The sequence below is a fragment of the Leopardus geoffroyi genome, chromosome B4 (assembly GCF_018350155.1).
Source record: "Leopardus geoffroyi isolate Oge1 chromosome B4, O.geoffroyi_Oge1_pat1.0, whole genome shotgun sequence".
In the NCBI taxonomy this organism is placed as follows: Eukaryota; Metazoa; Chordata; class Mammalia; order Carnivora; family Felidae; genus Leopardus; species Leopardus geoffroyi.
Genome location: NC_059341.1, coordinates 59,389,936 through 59,412,486, shown reverse-complemented (window position 1 = coordinate 59,412,486; position 22,551 = coordinate 59,389,936). Strand labels below are relative to the sequence as shown.

General features: G+C 38.3%; 1 protein-coding gene across 12 annotated transcripts in view; it reads left to right on the top strand.

Moving 5' to 3' along the window:
• LMNTD1 (lamin tail domain containing 1) overlaps nucleotides 1-22,551 on the top strand; it is a 523,246-nt gene that overhangs the window by 269,125 nt on the left and 231,570 nt on the right. The gene's annotated exons all lie outside the window — the stretch shown is intronic.

The following is a 22,551-nucleotide window of genomic DNA, read 5'->3' as shown; positions in this document are numbered from 1 at the left end:
GCCTTCAAATAAAAAATTTTAAGGTATTCTGATTATTTGAAGGATCAGAAAGTCATAATGTTTGTTAGTCTAGGCCTTTCCAGTTGTAAATGCCACAATGGGATTAAATACATACAGGTTTGATTTCTGTGAGAGAAAAATTGATGGGAGTCCGAGAAGGTGCTGTGCAAGGACCAAGCACAAGAAAAGGGAAGGAAAGTCATATGGAAGGATTCTAGACTACCATGCAGCCTAAGGAAGATTCAGCAAGACTCTCAGGAAGTTCTCCAGCCAAACCTGGCTGTCAAAGGCATTCTGGATCTCCCAGGAATGGACCTATTTTAGTAGCCCTGCCAATGCTCAGCCCTAACCTGGGAGCAGCCCAGTGCTGCTTTGTACTAAGCATGGCCTTAGTACAAACAGGGGAATGGATTTGGGAGCATGGCAGCTGGGCCCTGATCAAGTTCTCTGTGGTTACCTTCTCATGCCCACCACAGTTATTTTCTTAAAATATGAAATATAGTTCAGGATTCAGGAATTCATTTTATATAAAACATCCAAATCCACCTAATTGTAATTTCTGTCACAATAGGACTTGTATATTATATTACTGCAAACAAGGCTGGGCACAATACAAACTACAACAACCAGGCCTCAAAGCAATATACTTCATAAATGGAGAGCAAAGGAATCTGCCAAGGTCCCAGAGTTGAGCTGATTTAATCTACATCTTGAATCTGTGTTTAGCAGCTTGGGCAAAAACAGAAACACATTAGGCTACTCTTGTTTTCTATTTATGACAAAAGGAAGCCAATAAATTTAATACCATCATTCTTCCTGGAACTAAACTCAAACAGGAATTTTATTACTTGCTTCCCTGTACAAAGAACACTCACTACCATAATTGGTCATATCTCCAATTGTGGATTTATAAAAGGATCATAAAATGCAGTTCAAGGAGATGATTCTTGTATTGGCCTATGCTAAAGGTAGAGGACTTAACAGTAAGCTGTAACTTGGTCAAGGAATTTCTTTTTGGCTTTAATAATAATGATTCAAAAACCCATTCCTTCAGGTATTCTAAAATAATGCTGGGAAAAAAACTCAAAAAAACTCAGAAGAGAAGATAATAAGCCTGCTCATTAGATTTGGCTAGACTTCCCAATTACCTAAAATTGTAGAAAGGTCTTCAGCCGATCTTTGAGGGATGTAAATTTATAGGAGAATTTATAATCAGTGTTTTCTAAAGTGTGTTATATGTATCATCCATAGCTCAAGTGAAGATGTAAGAGGATAAACAAAATTTTTAATAATGTCATTTTAATATGGTTTAATAAATATATAACTACTTCATTGAAGCCATGAGTTCACAGATAAAATTAAGAAAAAAAAGATTTAAGACAGCTATTAAATTATAGTATATGGGTCAGCAGACATGGAAAAAATCAAATAGTGAGGATGATACTATAACAGGCTAGATAATGGCCCCCAAAGATGTCCAACACTAATCCCCAAGTCTGTGAATGTTCACTTACATGGTGAAAGGGATTTTGCAAATATGATTAAGCTAAGGATCTTGAGATGAAATTACCTTGGATTATCCTGGAGGGCCCAATGATGTAATTACAAGTGTTCTTAAGAGGGAGACAGGAGGGTCAAAGACAGAGGAATGGGAGATGTGACGAGGAAGCAAGAGGTTGGAGTGTTGTTAGGAAGGGGCCACAGGCCAAGGAACACAGGCGGCCTCTAGAAGCTGAAAAATAAAAGGAACAAATTCTCTGTAGCTCCAGGAAGGAACCAGCCTCGCCAACAACCTGATTGTAAACTTATTTAAAAGACTTGTTTTAGGCTTCTGACCTCCAGAACTGTAAGAAAGGAAATGACTCTTGTTTTAAGCCTATGATAATTTATAGCAGCAGAAATAGGAAACTAATACAGATATTCATCAAATGACTGACATTTGTGAAACATTGCTTTACCAAGTGTCTGAGTGCAGGTATTTTATGTTATTTATTAAGGCAACAGTCACAAACTACAGATGCCAGATTTGTTGTAATTTGTGTATTCATCACTTAACAAATATTTCTGCAAGTTACTCATTCCCCTGCTATATAATTCATCTGTAACTGGACACTTGAAATCAGTTTTGTAATTTAATGATAATAATGGAGGAATTAATAGCATTTATAGAGCATTAAGCAGGCATGACACTGTTCTAAGCACTTTATACATATTATTTAGCCTTCTGGGATAGTTTCTGTTATAATCCTATTTTATAGATTGACTATGCTGAGGAATGGAGAAGTAAAATAACTTCTCCAACATCACAGCTGGAACCAGCTTTAAACCTGCAGGTCTGTTTTTGTCTGGAGCCTGGGTTTTCATCATATTTAAGGAGTCCTGGATGTTCTCTTTCCATTTCCTTGCCTAAATTGGTCTTCAGTTCTCCTTTACAATGATGTTGTACTCTTTTCATTCAGTGATCATTCTTCTGGTTGTAGAAACCAAAGCAAAATAAGAATACTTCTGCCTTCCCTCTACCATCTGATAACATTAAAGCATTTTCCTATCCACTGTTTGTTAATAATTTTCTCAATAGGAAGCTACTTCAAATATAAGTTAATATAAAGTAAAATAGTTTTAATAACACTAAACAAAAATCATGGAGAAGTAATAAAAATGTAATATTCAGTTAAAATGCCATTAATTTTCTTTACAGGAATTTAGAGTAGTCTCTGCTTTTGCCCTTGCTTCTTAGAAAAGCAATATGGACCTTCCCCGTTACTGTGGAATCTTAAAAGGCATTTAGGCGCTTTGGGCTTCAGGTCCCTCTTCTGCGAAATTACAGTTGTGCTGAAAACTCCCCAAGGCTTCTTTGAATTCTTGAATTCAATGACTGCAATACATATATATATTTCTTTTGGGAAGAATAATTCAACAGAACCCTGCCTGTTAATATGACACAGGACCCTGATTTACCAGACATGTCTAAGAGCCATGAGCCTTTGATGCTGGACTCATTACTTATCTTGTAGGCTGCTTATGAAATGTGTTCCCTTTCAGTGGGTGGGGCCATTTCATAATGTATGTTTGCTTGAATAGTCTACTTGCTCCTGTGAACTTCCTACCTCTTGGTGAAAATCAGAAACTGACCACCCATTTATTGTTTTAGTTTAATCTTCTTTAATTTAGTTCTCCAAATACTGCCTGCTTCAGCCACATACATTAATACGTAACATCATTTGGCTAGCAGACTCAGAAATGTCCAAAGTCAAGAATTTCACGGAAGGAATATCCACATTAGGTGTATGGTTGGACCAGATGACCTGTTAGGGTTTTCTGGGGAATGTCATCATTTTAACAGTGAAGGTCCCAGATCCCAGGAATCCCTCAGTCCTGGGATGGTTAGTTGCCCTTTCTAAGGTCCCTTAAATCCTGACTTTAGATTGGTGCTGTCCAGAAGAATTTTCTGCAATGATGGAAATATTCTATACCTAAACTATACAATTCAGTAGACTCGTGTGGCTATTGAGTACCAGAAATATGAACAGCACAATTGAGGAACTGAATTTTTAATTTAATTAAAGTGTAACAAGTGGCTACTATATGGGACAGCACAGCTATAGGTGATGCCATGAACATGATCATTAGTGAGCTGCTTCGTGCAACAGCCCTAAGGGAAGCACCCTGGAAAGCAGTCTGAATGAACACTTGTCTAACACTCAACCCACCAGCTTTATTTCCTATATCCATTGTTATACCAACAAGACAGTGTAAGTTTATCCAGGAATATTGATAAGATGTACCTTTATCACTCTCGAGGTCAAAGGATAGATTCCATGATGGCTTTTTGAGAAACATGTGATTTAAGTTGTGTATTTAGTCTGAGTTTCAATAGATGAGTAAGCACATCCAAATAAAAGCACTCTAGTAATTAGTACTTTGTGGTTCTGCTGTTAAGACATAAACAGCTGTGGATTTTAGGTATATGGAGACTGAGCCCTTTCTGATCTAGCCTAGTGGTTTAGTGAAGCTTAGGGACATTATACCGAATTAAGTTCCAATTTGGAATGAGGACTGATTTAAAATTTTGCTAAGAGAAACCCAGAGAACTGAAGTTTGCTTTATTATATTAAAGTGAGCAGTCAGCAGACAGAAAAACACAACATTACATCCTAAAGGAGAAAGAGAGTTTTCTTGAATTGCAGAATGTTGACACCATACATCTGTCTGACATCAAAGCTGTTGGTTATAAATCTTGCAGATAACTGATCATCCCAAATCCACAAAGGCAGAAGTTGAAAGAGAAGTTGGAACATCAGAAGAGGCAAAGAAACTCCACAGCCCCTGAAGGAGTTGAAGCCAGTTACAGTGTGACATATATCTTAGGTTTCTGCAGAACTTGGCTGTCCATTTAAATGCTAATGTGCAACCCTGGCATATCCTAGGAATTAAAGTGCTGAAGCAGGCAACAGCACTGGAAATTTCAGACCGTTGTTGAATATTTAGCATCCATGTGCTAAAGAGCTCAGGTATACTTTTAAATGTCAGAGAACACACCACAGCTTTCACTATGCTCTGCTATGAATTCTTTGGCAATGTGCCACTTTTTAAAGAAAGTATGAGTGCAGTTTTGAGTTTTCAAGTGATTTTTATTAAGTTGATCTGATAAGCAAAACAAGCGGTCATTACCTACAATTTATACATAGGGTATTATATTCAAAATTTCTTCCCGGTTAAAAGGTTTTGTTTTATCTCTTAAAGTTTCAATCATCTTCAACTATGAGAACTGAAAACAGAAATTTCAAGCAAATTTCAGATTTTCTTCTCATTTTATTACTCTGAATTTAATACTGTAGCACATCAAAGCTATATTAATATATCACTGAGCCAGCAACAAGCAGACACTTTGAGAGGTAGTAATAACATGTTATTGAATTTGGTACCTTGAGAAAAGGAAGAAGCTATCCCAAGGCTTAGAGTGAGCTTCAGGAAGGTCAATTATATAGGGAAATATAGTTGTTAGATGGGTAACTGCTATAATCTCTAGAGAGTACGGGTTCTTGGTATCCAGTCAACAGTTATATGCAGATTATCATTCATATGTTGGGCATTGGGCTAGGTGCTGGGGATGTAATAATAATAATCATAATCATAATTATAATCATAATCAGGCACTCATATACTGATTGCCCTGTGAGTAGCACTATATAAGTGCTTTGCATATGTTAATTCATTTAATCCGGTGAGGACGTAATCCATCCTGTAGGTGTAAGCACCCTTACGAGGTAAGTATTTATGGACAGGGAAGTTGAGGCAAGAGATTATGTAATTTGGCCAAATTAATACAGCTCATAATTAATGAAAATGGGATTAAAACCCATATAGTCTTATCTTAAAATTTACACTCTTAAAACCCCTATACATAGTGCTTTAATCCTTAATGTTACATTCCAGTAACATTTTGACCATTCTTCTATTCCAAATTTCTTTAAGTATTTGGCTCTTTAAAAAATAAAATGTTGACTCTCACTAGATGATAAATGCCTTGAGATTTTCCCCTAGTGTGGTGGTTTGCCCATATTTGGTCTTCTGTAAATGTTTGTGGTACAGTCAGTGTACAGTAAGAAGAAAGGTTTTGGAGCTGGATAGAACCTGGATAGAATCCCAGCTCAACTACTTACTCAATGTATGAACTTAGTTTCTTCATCTGTAAAATGGAAAGAATGGAGTTATTGTGAGGATCAAATGAGATATAAAATTTTTAGCACAGTACTTGGCACATGACAGGCTTGCAATGAAAGCTCACTGTTATTAGTTAAATAAATTACTTGTTTTAAAAATTGTTAACCATTATTTTCTCTTTAAACTAGAGATGAACTTAGAAATATGGAGCCATAAAAGACCTGAGAGAATATAGACCAAATTCTAGAGCTGAGGAAAATGAGGTCTAGTTAGACTAGAACCCTGATAGTTTAATGTTCACTCGGGTCTCTTTATATAGAGATCTTTTCTCCCTCCCTTCATCCCTTCCCTTCTTCTATTACTTTATTTACTCACTCAATATATTTTTTATTAAGTACCTACCTAGGTACCAGCCTCTGTAATAAGGATAAATCAAGTAGTGAGTTTCTACTCCTGACCCAATTTCTTCTCTACCAGTGGCTCAGAGTGTGAATCCTGGACCAGCAACAGTTGCATCGCTTGGTGTGATGGTTAACTTTGCTGAGCCATGGGGTACCTAGATCTTTTGTCAAACATTATTCTGGATAGGTCTGTGAGTATGTTTCTGGATGAGACTAACATTTGAATTGGTAGGTTGAGTAAAGCAGATAGACCTCCCTGATGTGGTTGAGCCTCATCTAATCAAAGACCTGAATAGAACATAAAGGCTGAGTAAGAGGGAATGTCATCTTCATGAGGTCCCAATAGTTCATTTTTGCTTTTAATTCCCTTCCCTTTGGAGATGTGTCAAGTAAGAAATTGCTGCAGCTGAGGTCAGAGAGGTTGTTGCCTGCTTTCTCCTCTAGGATTTTGATGGTCTCCTGTCTCATATTCAGGTCCATCATCCATTTTGAGTTTATTTTCGTGCATGGTGTAAGAAAGTGGTCTAGGTTCATTCTTCTGCATGTTGCTGTCCAGTTCTCCCAGCACCATTTGTTAAAGAGACTGTCTTTTTTCCATCGGATATTCATTCCTGCTTTGTCAAAGATTGGTTGGCCATACTTTTGTGGGTCCAATTCTGGAGTCTCTATTCTATTCCATTGGTCTATGTGTCTGTTTTTGTGCCAATACCATGCTGTCTTGATGATTACAGCTTTGTAGTAGAGGCTAAAGTCTGGGATTGTGATGCCTCCTGCTTTGGTCTTCTTCTTCAATATTACTTTGGCTATTCAGGGTCTTCTGTCGCTCCATACAAATTTTAGGATTGCTTGTTCTAGCTTCAAGAAGAATGCTCATGCAGTTTTGATTGGGATTACATTGAATGTGTAGATTGCTTTGGGTAGTATTGACAGTTTAACAATACTTATTCTTCCAATAGTAGGAGGGAATTTCAGCCTGTCTGCATGAGCTGGGATATACCTCTTTTCTTGCCTTTGGACTTGAATTAAAAAATTGGTTGTTTTTGGGTCTCAGTCCTGCTGGCCTTTGGACTAGAACTTAGACCATAAGCTCTCCTAGTTCTCAGGACTTCAGATTCAGACTGAAATTTACACTATTAGCTCTCTTGGGTTTCCGGCTTGCTGACTGCAGCTCTTGGGACTTCTCAGCCCCTCTAACTACCTGAGCCAATTTCTTATCAGTCAGTCAGTCCTATTGGTTCTGTTTCTCAGGAGAATGCTAATACACTTGGGAATTCCATTCAGGGTCTACCCTGAGAGTGAGCCCATCAATTTGTATTTTACCAACCCCCCTCCCCAGGTAATTATTACATGCACTGACCCTTAAGAACTGCTGTATTTAAGGGGCTCCTGGTGGCTCAGTCGGTTAAGCATCCGACTTCAGCTCATGTCACGATCTTAAGGTTCATGAGTTCAAACACCATGTCAGGCTCTGTGCAGACACTTCACAGAGCCTGGACCCTGCTTCAGATTCTGTGTCTCCTTCTCTTTCTACCCTCCTGCACTTGTGCTCTGTCTGTCTCTCTCTCTCTCTCTCAAAATAGATAAACATTAAAAAAAAAAAAAAAAAAAAAAAAAAAAAAAAAAAGGAGAACTCCTGTATTTAAGACACACACCCTTGATTGCCCAGAACAATGAGAAGGGCAGCATTTTAATACCAGCACAGTTAAACTCCTGAGTCATGATTTATTTTTAGATCTCACAAATGAATGTCACCTCCCTGAACTAGCCCATTTTGACAGAATACCTTCCCTTCAGTAACAACCAGGAGACCCTGGTTGTCCAATTTCTTAATGAGCTTAGTGCATATAAATATAAATGTGAACATTCTGAATATCTGTTGTTGGTGTTGTTCCATATAAATACATTCTAAAGACTAAGTAAAACAGGTAAAAAATCTCCCCTCAAACCCTCAAAGGATTCTAATTGTTTTTACCTTTAGTGTGGGATGGACCTTATCTAAAGCAAGCAAGCTACAGAGACAATAAAGCATTTTTACTCTTAGAGTGTTCAGCAGAGCCTGCTGGAGTTACACAGTGCTCCCTCCCCAGGCATCGTGATCTTCATTATTCCTTCCCCGTGATTAAACATGCAGCTCTGCTTTCAGACTCTTCAAGGGCAATCAGAGGAGCTACAGGAATTCACATTCTGCTGTTCCGTTACCAAAACACTTACACTGTCCTCATGGCTGTTCTGGGTTTTTGTGAAGTATTGGTGGTGCATGTTTGCCGTTTGCATAGTAGGAGTCCGTCAGTAATGAAGGTCACAGACTTTTTTTATTTTTTCCTCAAGGAAGATTATCTGGAAAGAGTTTCATTTCTTTCCTAACAGAAAGGACACTTGAACAGGTAATAGACCTTTTGTGTCAAAAACATTGTACCAGCACGTGATCCATGAGTGGTGTTCCACAGCAGTAAAACAGACCTTCAGCCAAATGGCATGTTCTGGAATTCTTTGTAGGCAGATCAGCAGTCAGTTTTTTAGTGCATATACACAACAAATGGATTATAATATGTTGTGGGTTATTAATCAAACAATCCAAGCTTACATTTGTCATCATCCACAAGTATTCCTTGAGAGCTACTATGTACAAGCCAGTATCCAATGGCATGGTACACAGACACAAACACAAAAATGCTAAATCATAATCATTAACCCCAAGTATATATTAAGTACCTACTGTGTACAAGCCAGTGTCCTAGGCAATCATGCATAGCTATAAACTCAAAAGCCATTTGATGAGTGCCTTTATGTATTAAGCATCTTTATTAAGGCATTTATATATATTTTTTCCTCTTTAGATCCTTTCAACATCGATATGAAGCAGGCATTATTGTCACCATTTTATAGATGAGACAGTGACATAGAGTTGTTAAATAATTTGCTCAGAATCACTTATTCTTGTGAAATGGAAGAACCTGATCTTAAATCCTTATCTTTCTGAATCTGAACATTGTAAATTTGTGTGTGTGTGTGTGTGTGTGCTTCCAGAAGTTTTTATCTAAATGGTAAGTCAGAACACATACATTAAAAAATAAACAAACAAATAAATAAATAAGTAAGCAGAGACAAACAAACACAACCAACCTCTACAACAATGCAAATCTGCAAATACAAAATGACAGGTGAAGGATATAAAGAATAAGTGTCAAAAAACAGATGGCGATGGATACTGTTCTACCAAGGTCCTCCTGCTGGTAAATCAGAAACCACACCAGGTTTGGGTTTTTGTTTGTCATTTTTTTGAGACAGAGAGCAGGGAGCAGAGGGAAAGAGGGAGAATCTGAAGCAGGCTCCATGCTCAGCACAGAGCCTGACAAGGGGCTCCATCCCATGACCCTGGGATCATGATCTGAGCCAAAATCAAGAGTCAGATGCCCAACTGAACTCAGTCACCCAGGCACCCTCCACAACATCAAGTATTTTTAAAAAGAGGTTGACCAAATGGGTATTAAAGAACTGAAGAGGAAAAAGGGAACCCAGAGGTAACTGCAGGAAGCAGCTCCCGCTCCTACACTGTGGAAACAAAACCAAGAGGCTGGAAGTATCAGAACTTAAAAGCTCTAAGGAGGGGTCCTGCCCAGTTGAACCAGACCTCTGAGGAGGGGTCACTAACTGGCTGGTAATTCTGAGAGGGGTTGTTAAAACTGATCCTGGGAAGGTGGTGGGAAACAAATCTGAAAACTACAACCAATTAATACTGGAGTAACTGCTGCAGATGAAAAATAAATTAATTAACTGATTAAAACAAAACAAAACAAAACAGAACAAAAAAACATTGCTGCTGAGATGCCCAAAGATATGGGAAGCAACCAGGATATCTGGAAGAAAGAGAGAAAGTACCTTCTCTTCCTTCAGCCTCTCAGTCAGCCTCTTACACTGCCATTCGCAGGGCCTAGCATGGACCCAGCCAACAAAGGAAAAATGTCTGTTCCTGAAATCCTCTTTGCTTGTAAGTTCACCCAAGTGGGGCATAGACCACATGATGGCCCACCTCTGCACTGATTAGTTCATGAACTTGAGGAGAGGCCTCATGTATGCAGAATTCAGTTTCATTTATCCCCTCTGCTCCATTTGGTGCAACTCCACTCATGCTCTTGGCTCTTTTCATTCTTTTGGGTTAAATAAAGTAACATTTGCCAGGTTGTCCACCTAGCAGGTAGACATTTTTCTGGTTTTCCACCACCAGTTTAATGACTAGTACATGAGTCTACTGATTTATGTCCTTTTAATTCTGCTCATTGCTCCTGATACCTTGCCCCCTCTAACAGTACAGGTTTTACTCCCACTTAATATGCCTTTCTGATTGTCTTCTTTTTACCAATGGAAACCTTCCTCTGTTTATATTTTCTTTTTCTACATTATTATCTTCTGATCAGAACTGGTTATCACTTTTTCCCCAAATTGTAGATGAAATTCCTGGGATCTGGGGTTTCAGAGGAAAGGATACTTAGAACAAAAAGAATCCTCAAGTAAAATAAATCATTGGTTCTCTACACTTCAGACCAGTGCTAATTTATGATGAAGTTTTCCCTAGTGAAAAATAAAGACAATATCAAGAACTAAGAGAGGCAACAAGGCATGATGGTTAAAAGTGAGGGCTGTGGAGCCACTTGACCTGGTTTGAATTCTGGTTCTGTAATTTTTGAGAAATTACTTAGCCCTACTGTACCTTAGTTTTTTCATCTGTATGGTGGTTGTAATAAAAATATCTGTCCTATGGGGTATTATGAGGATTCCATTAGTTATTACATATAAGCACATAAAACAGCACTCGATAAATGCAAGTAATATTATTTTTAGATAGTTTATACTAATGGTTATTTTTTGGGGGAATAACTGCCTTATAAAAAGAGATAACATTATTACTACTTTTTTTTTTTAATTTGAAAATGCTCCTTCTTACATTAAATGGAGTTAACAATCGATATGGTGAAATCTAAAAGTCCTAGAACACTGTTATAAAACACTCCTAAGATATATAAAGAAAGGAACAAAAATAAAACAAGAATTTGTGCAGGGATTTTGAGTTTATAAAGTATGAATTTACCCTTTTAACACGGATGTACTCGCTGCCACCCATAGGCCAGACCCTGGGACCATCCTAGAAACGCCATGATGAACAAGATAGACATAGTTCCTATCCTCAGAGTGGTGGCAGTTTAGTAGAGCTTTTCGTGTAATTTGTTTAATTTGTTCCTGATAATCATCCTGGAGAAGGATATTGTTGTTATCATTATCATCATCATCATCATCACTATCATCATCCCTATTTTCAATAAAAAACTGAAGCCTCAGAAGGGGGAGAGATCCCATTCCTTGTGTTGTACAGCAGACAAAATTTGTGGTTCTTTTCACTACAACATAATGATAGACTGTGTGTAGGCCTATTCCTTCTGCCAGGCAATGTATCTCTGTTCTCATAATGGGATCCTGTGGGAATATGTGCTTAATAAACTTGTGTAAAGGTCAGCTTTTCTGGAACACATCTAGTCTGTGAAATAAGACTGAGTATAGAATTGAGTTTTTCCCCCAAAAGAACAGTTAGCTAGAGAATTTAACAATTGAGTCTCTAACCCTTTCACCTCTTATTTGTTGAGTATGAAGGGTCTGAAGTGTATCTTTAATGTCTCTGGCCTCTTCTTTCCCCCTTCTTTATGACCTTTTGCTCCAATGTCCCCCAAAAGGAGACTTGACTATGGTAATATGCCTTGTGGATCTGCAAGAAGGAGTGCAATGCATGCATTGGTTCTCTTCTCTTTCTACCCATTTATTTTTTAAATGCCATTATCTTTTGGGGCGCCTGGGTGGCGCGGTCGGTTAAGCGTCCGACTTCAGCCAGGTCACGATCTCGCGGTCCGTGAGTTCGAGCCCCGCGTCAGGCTCTGGGCTGATGGCTCGGAGCCTGGAGCCTGTTTCCGATTCTGTGTCTCCCTCTCTCTCTGCCCCTCCCCCATTCATGCTCTGTCTCTCTCTGTCCCAAAAATGAATAAACGTTGAAAAAAAAAAATTGTAAAAAAAAAAATAAATGCCATTATCTTTTGAAGAATGCCTGCTAAGGGGTCATTTGATAATGATTTAAGATAATGATTTAAGATGATAAAAATCTTAAGTCTCAAAGGAAAGGAATTCTGAATGATACTCAGTGGTGTTGTACATGCACTCTCTGCTTAAATCATAGCATATTGGCTTTCCGCTCTTAGTTTTTTTAGTTTTGATCCATTAATCTCTCATGAAGCTATAGTCTTTGGAGTGAGATATTCATGTTACATCCACACCACAAGCTTTTGAAGTAGTATGGTAGGTGCCTTTCATATGTAAGATTATAAATCCTTACAACAGTCCCACCAGGTAGATACCTGGAGTACAAAAGAGGAAACAAAAATTGCTTTTAAATCTACCTCCCTCCTTACATGAATTTTTTAAAATAACGATATGGAAATGTAATTAAATAAAAGATTTACAGATAAGTTAAGTAAATAAGTCACCCAACTAAAAAGGTTTGAGGCTAAGATTTGAACCCCGAGCTCTCTGGCACCAAATCTGTGTTTTTCCTTTTATACTAGCACTTCCCAAACTGTATACAGCCAGACATGATTTCCACAAGGTATTAATAATGCTATTCCTAGGAAGACATCCATTATCAAGTATGTTTGGGAAAGAGTGAACACCCTTGATTCCTTTGGAGATTGGCAGTGTATACTATGTAGCAAATTAAGACTTTCAGACATCCTGTTGAGTACAAAAAAAAAAAAAAAACTTTATTTGGCTTACACTAGCATTTGAGTTTCTACTTCCTTACTGATTTAAACACTTAACAACATTTGCTGTAGGATAGAGAAAATGGGGCTTTGCAATGCATCAGTCAAAACAGTGAGAAAACAGGGACAACTGCTAGACTTGGATAAAGAATTTCCCCATAGAGCCAGGGTCACTGTCTGAATCAAGATAGTCTGCTGAAATCCAGAAGACAGAGTTAATGATGGTCTTTGGAACAGAACATGTCATGTAGGGAATAGAAAAGGTCATTCAAAAGAAAGAGTGTTCTAAGTGGAAAGGCCCCCATTTAGCTGAAAGCACTATCTACTTACAGTGTGCTGAATGGGCAGGAAGAGGCTGCAATTAAAAAGAGATTTATTACATTATAATTTTATGTATAGTTATTGTTGGGTCCTTTCTCATTCTACAGATCAAGGGCAGTTAGATAGACTGACTCATTTTCCTAGGGTGAATAAACATCTTGGTTTGTAGGACTTTCAAGTCTAAAGTTGACCACCCTACATTTACTAAAAATGATTATTTGCAAAGGTTGTTACTAATATTCAGGCACCAAATCCATGTGATCCAAAAACATTTTTAAAATGTATTCACTTTATCAAGAGAGTTTATTACACACGTAATTAATGATATTGTTTTGATACAGAGTGAAGCATTCTTGTATATTAGATGTTAATGGTATAATTTGGGATCTGTCAGGGATACATCAATTTTTTTTATTCTTAGCAAATCAGAGCAGAGCAGTGTAATTAATCTGATATTGGCCCCCTTAGTAATGTAGGCTTCGCCCAAGAAGACCTTGTGCCAATTCCAGGGCTGACAGGACAGACCCACCCAGGAGGTGGAAAGCACCAAGTTTTAGGGTTGTAGCAGCCTCCAGTAAGTGGTAAGCCATGAAAGTCCATGATGGGAGTTCATAGAGATTGACAGGCTGCATCTAGTTGGCCTGTATAAGAATAGCAGGCACATGGCCTCTGAATTAGAATTAAGGCAAAGCTTCAAGTGGTAGAACCAGCAAGAACAAAGGAGAGACAGTTCTCAAAGGCAAGGCAAGTGCAGGAGGCCCATGGGAACATTACAGAGGAGTGAGAGGCAATATGTAGACCAGTACAAAGGGGCTCACACCCTAATGTATGCAGGCAGCAAGGTGTTTAGTAGCATAGCACAAGCCAATGGACTCCCTCTAGGACATTTCATATTAAACTCTTCCTGACTTTGAAGAGATCAAGGGCCCCAGGCTTGTAAATATTTCCTGTCCAAGAAGGGCAAGACTGAACACATAGATGGAAGATCATCAGAACTAACCAGGAGAAGATACAGAAAGAGGAAATGGGGCCTACTAATTGCTGACTGCAGCAACTGCTCATTCAGTTCCTGAGGGCTTAGAAATTCTGGGAATCGATAAGTAGAAACCAACTGTGAACCAACTGAGTCTCCTAACCTACTCAGTATTGTGAGGAATGTATAGGGAAGACCTATAAATACTGTGTTTGCATGCATCTTCATCCTCTTTATGTCTTCTGAAGAAAGAATACTTGCTATGGGTGGGATTCTTCAGGAGACAGGACATGGAGAATGTGGGACTTGGGCACAGAGCTCCATGTCATCTGATGTTAAGTAGTTAGTTTATTCCTAAAGAAGGAGGAAATGGAGGGATTTGGCAAAGCTGTCATCCTCTTTTTTTTTTTTTTTTAATCATGTAGGGCCTCCTTTACAAAGAAGATAGCAGACTATTTATTTTCCAGTTAAAATGGAAGAATTGCTTTCTGAAATTTCAGTGTTCGAGTTCATGGTCCTGCATATCTTCTGTACCTATATAAAAACATCTGATTTAAAGTAGACTGTTGTTGAATTATGATAACAAGAACCATGCCACCACACTCTAAAACCTTGCAAAATGAAAGCTCTTGTAAAGTTCCTTTTAAAATACTTTTTTTTTTTTTACAAGGACATCTTATAGAATGTTTCAAATGACTAGAGGGGAAATAAAGAGATTAATCACTTTATAAGCACCAATTAATGTGACTCTTTATGCTATTAGTGTCTTACTGGACAATCAATTTTTAAAAAGACATAAAAGTTTCTAGGATTTACCTTGCTATGTTTCAGCTAATGACTGTTTATTATTCCCTGGCTTAACTACTTGCTGATTAATATCCTTGAAACAAAATCCTTACAAATATTTCCTTTATTTGAAAGTTCAGTTTCAGATGTAATATTCTGCAGTTAGTTCCTCTGAAAGGGAAGATCTGGAAACAAAGAAGTAATATAATTTTCCAAAAACAACTCTACAGATTAAGTTCTGAGTGTGATTTCTTTGGGTAGCAAATTCCTCCAGATCTCCTTCTTGCATCCCCTAAATTTACCTTATTATTCAAATGTTTCCCATGAAGGCCACTTTTTGCTACTCTTTTTAATGTAGATAATCTTAGGGTTTTACTGTCTTTTTTGCTTTCTTCACATACTTTTTCTGGACCACCTCTCAATACTTCAACTGACATCTCTAAACTTCTGACACTAAATTTATAGCTCTACCCCAGACACTCTCTAAAGCTCTTGGCTGCCTTATTGACACCTTCTCTGAGAAGTTTCATAAGCATCTCAAACTCGACATGTCTAAAACTGACTTGCTCATCATCTGTTTCTCTTCTATTCTCTAGTTCAGGAAATGCCATCACCATGATAAGTTGGCCACGCCTGGAATTTGTAAATGATCTTAGACTTTACTCTCCCTGGAAAATGACTCTCCACAACAAGTATTGCTCCCAGTCTGCAGCAAAGGTCTTGACAAATCCCCTCCTGCCAAGTGTGGTTCCTGACCCTTGATTCCACATTGGTTGATGCCATTAAAATTTTCTTGTAGCATGCTGAATGGAGGTCTGGAATGAGGCGAGACATGAACCTTCTGGGTCATGCTATCTTAGGAGCCAAAGCAAGCCCCTAACTCACTTTCTCTCTTTCAATCAATCTCTCTCTCTCTCTCTCTCTCTCTCTCTCTCTCTCATCCAGTTATTATTTGTAAGGCTGAGTAGAAGACAGCTACCAAACTGCACTCAGAATTATTTCTATCTTCTAACTGCTGATAGGGTGTCTCTTGATCAAGATTATTGAGTTCTTCAAAAGATGCTTCAGGATATCACTTTGTACACCTCCAGAATGTCTGAATCCAGTTTAGGCTTGGGTGGGGATATCAATCATCTATGTAGACAAATGACATGTAAAGCTTGAGGCTCTAGACAATTCCTGGATGTCTTTGTTTACCAGGTTGGGGCTATAATTTGAGGAGCTGGTTGAAAACCATTGTTCACTTGTCAAATAAAGCACTTCAAGTGGATGCTCTCATAACATTTTGAAAAGGGCTTTGGTATTTACATAAAGAGGTTGAAAAAGGCTCCCTTCCCATGATCCTTGGAAAAAAGGCTCTTTGCTAAACCAACAAGCTGTTTGAGATGTGGGTTTTTGTGCCCCCCCACCCCCAGCCCACTAGAAAAGAGTACTATGAACACCTAATTTGTGTAATGTGATCTTGAGGCCACAGGCAATAGCTTGTCCCTATGGCCCTGCTGAACAAAGGCTGAGTCACCTGCCGAGTCAGGAAATGTGAGAACATCAATTGTACATATTATCCGGTGATCTCACTTGGAGTCATTGCTGAGTTTCAACCAATTTCCAAAGGATTTTTTTTCAGTAACCATCGTAAGTGTTATCTTACTATCATGAAACAAAAGGCCTGAAAATTTTTGTGGAATTTTTATATGGAAATTAATTTAAGCTTTACAGAAATTTGTGCCTCATTTATGAAAAAGTGTCTGCCCTTTTGTACTAACATACATCATCTCCAATGCCCAGCCATTTCACAACTATATAGAGCAATATTTGACTCATCATATTTTCTAATTAAATCTGTATTGAAAAACTAAAGATACAACTGACTGAAATTTTGCTTTCTTCTGATAATTCCACTTGAATCGTAATCCTTTCAAACAGAGGTCATCCTTTTTTCCTCTCTGCTCTTTGTGTCAAGCTTAGAAAACAACCTCAACATTTTTCCTACATTCTACTGCTTCCCTTTTTTTTTTTTTTTTTTTTCTTTTTCAACCTGAGTGTAAATGTGATGGAATTGATGATTTAGAAAGACCAGCCTTGGGGCACCTGGGTGGGTCAGTGGTTAAACGTCTGACTCTTCATTTCTGATCTGATCAGGTCATGATCTCACATTTTGTCAGGCTCTATGCTGACAGCACGGAGTCTGCTTGGGATTCTCTCTTTCCCTCTCTCTCTGCCCCTCCCCCACTCACTCTCCCTCTAAATAAATAAATAAACAAACATTAAAAATACAAGATGAGGGGCGCCTGGGTGGCGCAGTCGGTTAAGCGTCCGACTTCAGCCAGGTCACGATCTCGCAGTCCGTGGGTTCGAGCCCCGCGTCGGGCTCTGGGCTGATGGCTCAGAGCCTGGAGCCTGTTTCCGATTCTGTGTCTCCCTCTCTCTCTGCCCCTCCCCCGTTCATGCTCTGTCTCTCTCTGTCCCAAAAATAAATAAACGTTGAAAAAAAAAATTAAAAAAAAAAAATACAAGATGAGCTTAGTATCTGAGCAGAGTGTGTATGGGAGGAGAGATGAGAGGGGAACTAGACTCGGGGCAGAATAAGCTGGGGGTCTGGCTAAGAAGGCCTGGGGTGTTACATTATTAGGACCAGGTGTGGAAGGAACCAGGACAACTTGGCTCTGGCATGGGTGTGGCTTACAGAGATGGATGGGAGTAGAGGGGGAGGAGGGAGCTGCTGAGAGTAAGATGCTATGGGGCATCCAGGGAAAGTGCCCAGAGACCATTGTCCTAGTGGTCTGGTGCTTTGTGAAAGGTCTGAGTTTTTATTCCCTAAAACAGATCAGCTTCCTCATAAGGCCCTAAACATTGGGAAAGCTAAACAAGATGTAAATGTCACCTTCTTTCTTTTTAGTTTAAATTATTCAACCTATTTGGGTCAAAGTTTAGCCTATTTTATATTTTCTTTTATTATTTTGTTTTTATCTAAAGTGCATAGCATCTGATGATATGACACTCTCCATCTCTGCCTCTGTCAGTCACTTTTCATCTCCATGTTTTTGAGGAGCAGAGAGAAGTCCCATATGGCCAAAGAATGGAAAACAAGGGGAGAGACTATGCCAGTTGAGTCTGGAGATGTTGCAGGGACCAGGTAGATCATAAGGACCCTGGTGGGCTGTGTTGAGAATTTTCGTCCTTATTGTAAGAGCAGTCAGAAACCTTTTAAGGGCCTAAAAAGAGTAAAACAACACTTTATGTGGTTTTTTTGTTTGTTTGGTTTGGTTTTTTTGTTTTGTTTTGTTTTGTTTTGTTTTTTATAAAAGACAGAGTGTAAAGAATGGAATTTGAGTGGGGCAGGAACAGTTAAGAGGCCAAGGCAATAGCCAGGGCCAGAGCATGATAGTGGTCTCAACAAGCATGGTGACAGTAAAGGTAGGAGTAGGGTTTGGAGAAGAAGTGGGAAGAACTTGGGGATTGTTTAGATGGGGTTCGTGAAAGAGAAAGAGGGATCTCAGATGATTCCAAGGTTGTTGCAATTAGCAATAGCAGTCCTGGTGGTGTCATTGCCCAAGACCAAGAACATAAGAGGGAAGGTCTCACGGGAGTGGTAGTGAAGGCTACCTTAGATTTCCTCACCTACTGACTCTCGGACACCTGCCTGGCAAATCTAACCGCTGCCACTATATGACAGGTAACTGTTGCCATGGGAGATAACTCAGTAACCGGCTACACTACGTGTACATATTATCCAACTTCAGCTGTGTCTCCAGGCTCTTTGCAGATATTTTTACCAATTTCAAAGTAACTCCTTTTCTACTCCTCATATTGAGTTTTAAAAACATTTTCACTCTTTCCATAGTTCTAGTCCTATCTTTCCTCCTCAGTTTCAGCAAACTACTTTGCTGTTAATTTACTTAAAAAATATAGAGACCAAATGATGTGATTTTGCTCAAACTCTCTCACTTCCACTTCAAAAATGTCTCTGGATCTTAAGCCGTTGTCTTTTCTTCTCTCAATGGGAAAAGCATCCCTGTTCCCTCTCGAAGCTCTCTTCTCCACCTGTGTTCCTGATACAATGCCATTGCACTTTTTCTGGAACATTGTTTCATAGACTACCCCAATTTCATGTTAAAGAAAATACTTTTTTTCCAAGTCCATTATTTATATACTCAATGCAGACAATTTGGAACATACAGAAAGGAACTAAGGGGCGCCTGGGTGGCGCAGTCGGTTAAGCGTCCGACTTCAGCCAGGTCACGATCTCGCGGTCCGTGAGTTCGAGCCCCGCGTCGGGCTCTGGGCTGATGGCTCAGAGCCTGGAGCCTGTTTCCGATTCTGTGTCTCCCTCTCTCTCTGCCCCTCCCCCGTTCATGCTCTGTCTCTCTCTGTCCCAAAAATAAATAAACGTTGAAAAAAAAAAAAAATTAAAAAAAAAAAAAAAGAAAGGAACTAAGATGAATATAAAAATAATCTACAATCTCATATTACACAGTAAACCACATTTGATTTCTAATATATATATATATATACATATATATGTGTGTGTATATATATATATGTGTGTGTATATATGTATATATATACACACACATATATATGTATATATATACACACACACACATATATGTATATATATATATATATATAAATATATATATATATATATTTTAATTCTCTTTCTACTAGTTCCCTTTCTTTAACCTGGAAACATGCTCAAGTCTTCTCTTGGACCCTAACCCTAACTATTAAAAAACAAAACAAAACAACAAAAAAACAAAAAAACTCTCTAGGTCTTGCCTCCCTTTCAAAAACTACTATGAAATCTCCATAGCAACCACCTAACCTTCAGTGCTATCGGTGAGCTTTAAGACACCTCTGGAGTGAAAAAGTTGCCTCAGGCTTGAGAGGCTGAGCCAAGACAATGTGCAAGATATAGATAGAACTCATCTAATCATCGAAACCATACCTGTGTTTCCTGGATATGCCTCTATTGCTTCACTATCCCAGCTGGTTTCTCTTGTATCTTGGATTTTGCCTCATGTCTGATTGTATATTTCCCCCAACCAACCTGCCATGTCCTCACTCTCTTTGTGACCAAACCTATCCATTTTATGGCTTCATTTATCATTCTATATGTATGACTTCAAGTTGATATCACTAACCAAGACCACTCACTGAAAGGCAGAATAACATTTCCAACTGCCTTCTAGTCATCTCAATATGTGTATCATACCAGGAAACTCAATACATCCCAAACTAACATTATTATATTATCTGCCAAACCTATTTCTCCTTTTGTGTTTCCTATTTCGGTTAGTGGTATTATTATCTTTTATTCAGCCAAGGTACACAATAGGGAGTCATCTTTGACTCTTTACTTTCCTATATTCAACATCAAATTCTATTGACTTAATATCATATTAATTATTTACCTTGTCAGGCACATCGCTAAGTGCATTAGGTAGATTTTCCCAATCTTTCATTATATTTTGCTCAATTTTATTTTACATGTAAGAAAACAGAAACTTGGATGCTTATAACTCAATGGTGAAGTCAGAATTTGAACTCAAGCCTATTTATTTCCAAAGCTACAGTCTTGATGCCTTTTCAATTTATTCTCCTCTCTTTTTCCATTGCTGTGGCCCCAGCTCAGATCATCATAGTAGAAGCTCTGCTAGCCAATCTCCAATTAGTCAAATCATGTCATTAATAACACTCTTCAATCCTCTTACACACACTTATCACTGGAGACTAGTAAGAAATTGCCTGGAATGTTGAACTTTCCTGGTCCCATCAATTAGTTGCACATTTACCAAGAAACAGTTGTATTTTGTTCTCAAGCTGGTCAATGCAGTTGTACTTTTTATTATGTTACAGTATTTAATTAAATACTATGTAAAGTAATGAGATATGAGTGTGAAAGAGAGCTGTCCTATGAAAATTGAGTTGAAAGCTTTGGAAAAAAATAGATGAGAGCCAGTGACTGAAAAATATTATAATCCAAATAAGGATGGAGAGGGGAGCCAAAAATGATTAGGGAAAACTTTCGTAAAAATTTCTTTAAGACTCTGCACTCCAACTGCCTTTTGCTGCAATTTAAAGAAACAGAAACATGGGTGTGGTTCATGCAGGAAAAATGATACAAAACTCCACATGACAGACCTGTACTCAAGGGGCCTTGGCACTCTGTTATATAATTGCTGAATGTATGTATTCATATCCGTCTTAATCTACAATATATCCGAGGTAAATATCTTTTATTTATTATCCTCTGATTTGTTAAGTTTTGCAAATGACTGACCAAATTCAGTCCCTGATTTCACTGAATGAGAGACCTTACACGTTATCTCCCATTATCTTCCAAACAGTAATGGTATCTCTCCTCTGACCCCACAGGCTTCAGTCATCATTTCCCCATTCAGTCTGCAAATATGTTTTGGGAGCCTACTAATTACCAGAATTACCTTCTTAAAACACAGATCAAAGCCTCCCTCCTCCCGCCCACAATAACTCAGTGATTTCTCGATAGTCTGCAGAATGAAGCTAAAAGTACTTAGTGAAATATTGAAGACCTGAAATGATCTGTCACCCACCTTTTTAACTTCCACTTCCTAGCACAGTGCTCTGTATCTTCTAAGTGTCAGTCATCCACATTCTGGCTGTTGCCCAAATACATGACACCATTCAGCATTCATTCAGAAAGAGCCTGAACTATATATTTATACCTGTCATAATTTTACTTGTTATTGAAAATAGTAGTTTATGGTGGGAAATACATTGTTCATAACAATTATGTAATATAGAAAATGCTAAAGGTATCTGAATAAATTTTACTGAATGAATTTTAGGTTGTAAAGTCAAGAGTATTATATAGTACGTAGCCTGGGGACGGAGGTGTTAACTTGTCTTTAATAACCAAAAGTTTAAATTTGTCTATACTCATAATAATTTAGGAAAGATTTACAAGTCTGCATAAATATGATAACTTGACTGCCCTTACCAGTTGTCCAATCAGGAAAAGCACCTGGTTCCTAGGTGACAAATATCAGTGGACTGTTGTGTCATATTGTCCTTGTCTGTTCCTCTCATTCACATTTTTCCCCTGGGAGTTTTATACCTGTCAACAGCCTTAGCTGTCACTACTGCATGGAAGTCCTGAAATGTTCATCTCAGCCAGAGCACTTTGTCAATTCCACTCCTCTTTCTAACTCCTTTTGTGTAATTTCACTTGGGAAAACACCATCTCATCATACCAGAGTTTAAAAAGGAACTTTCCCAGCAAACTCACTTCCCTCTGCCTTCTGTCAGTGAAACCACTGCCTCCAAGGTTTTGGAATTATCCACAGCTCTTGGGGTCTGTTTTGTTCTTTGCTCCTCCTTAGGCCACAACTAGTTGCCAATTATTTCTTCCCATAAGGACTGAATTTTTAAGGGCTTTGAAAACTGTCAGTATTTTCCCCTTTTCAGTCAAACTTCTTGAAATATTTGTCCATACTCACGTAGTCACACTGTTATCTTCTGTTCACTTCTCAACCCAGTGTAATATGGCTTCTGTCCCCAGACTTTTATGGAAGCCATTCTTATCAAGGTAATGAATTACTGCCTTGATGCTAAATTTAATGGACAC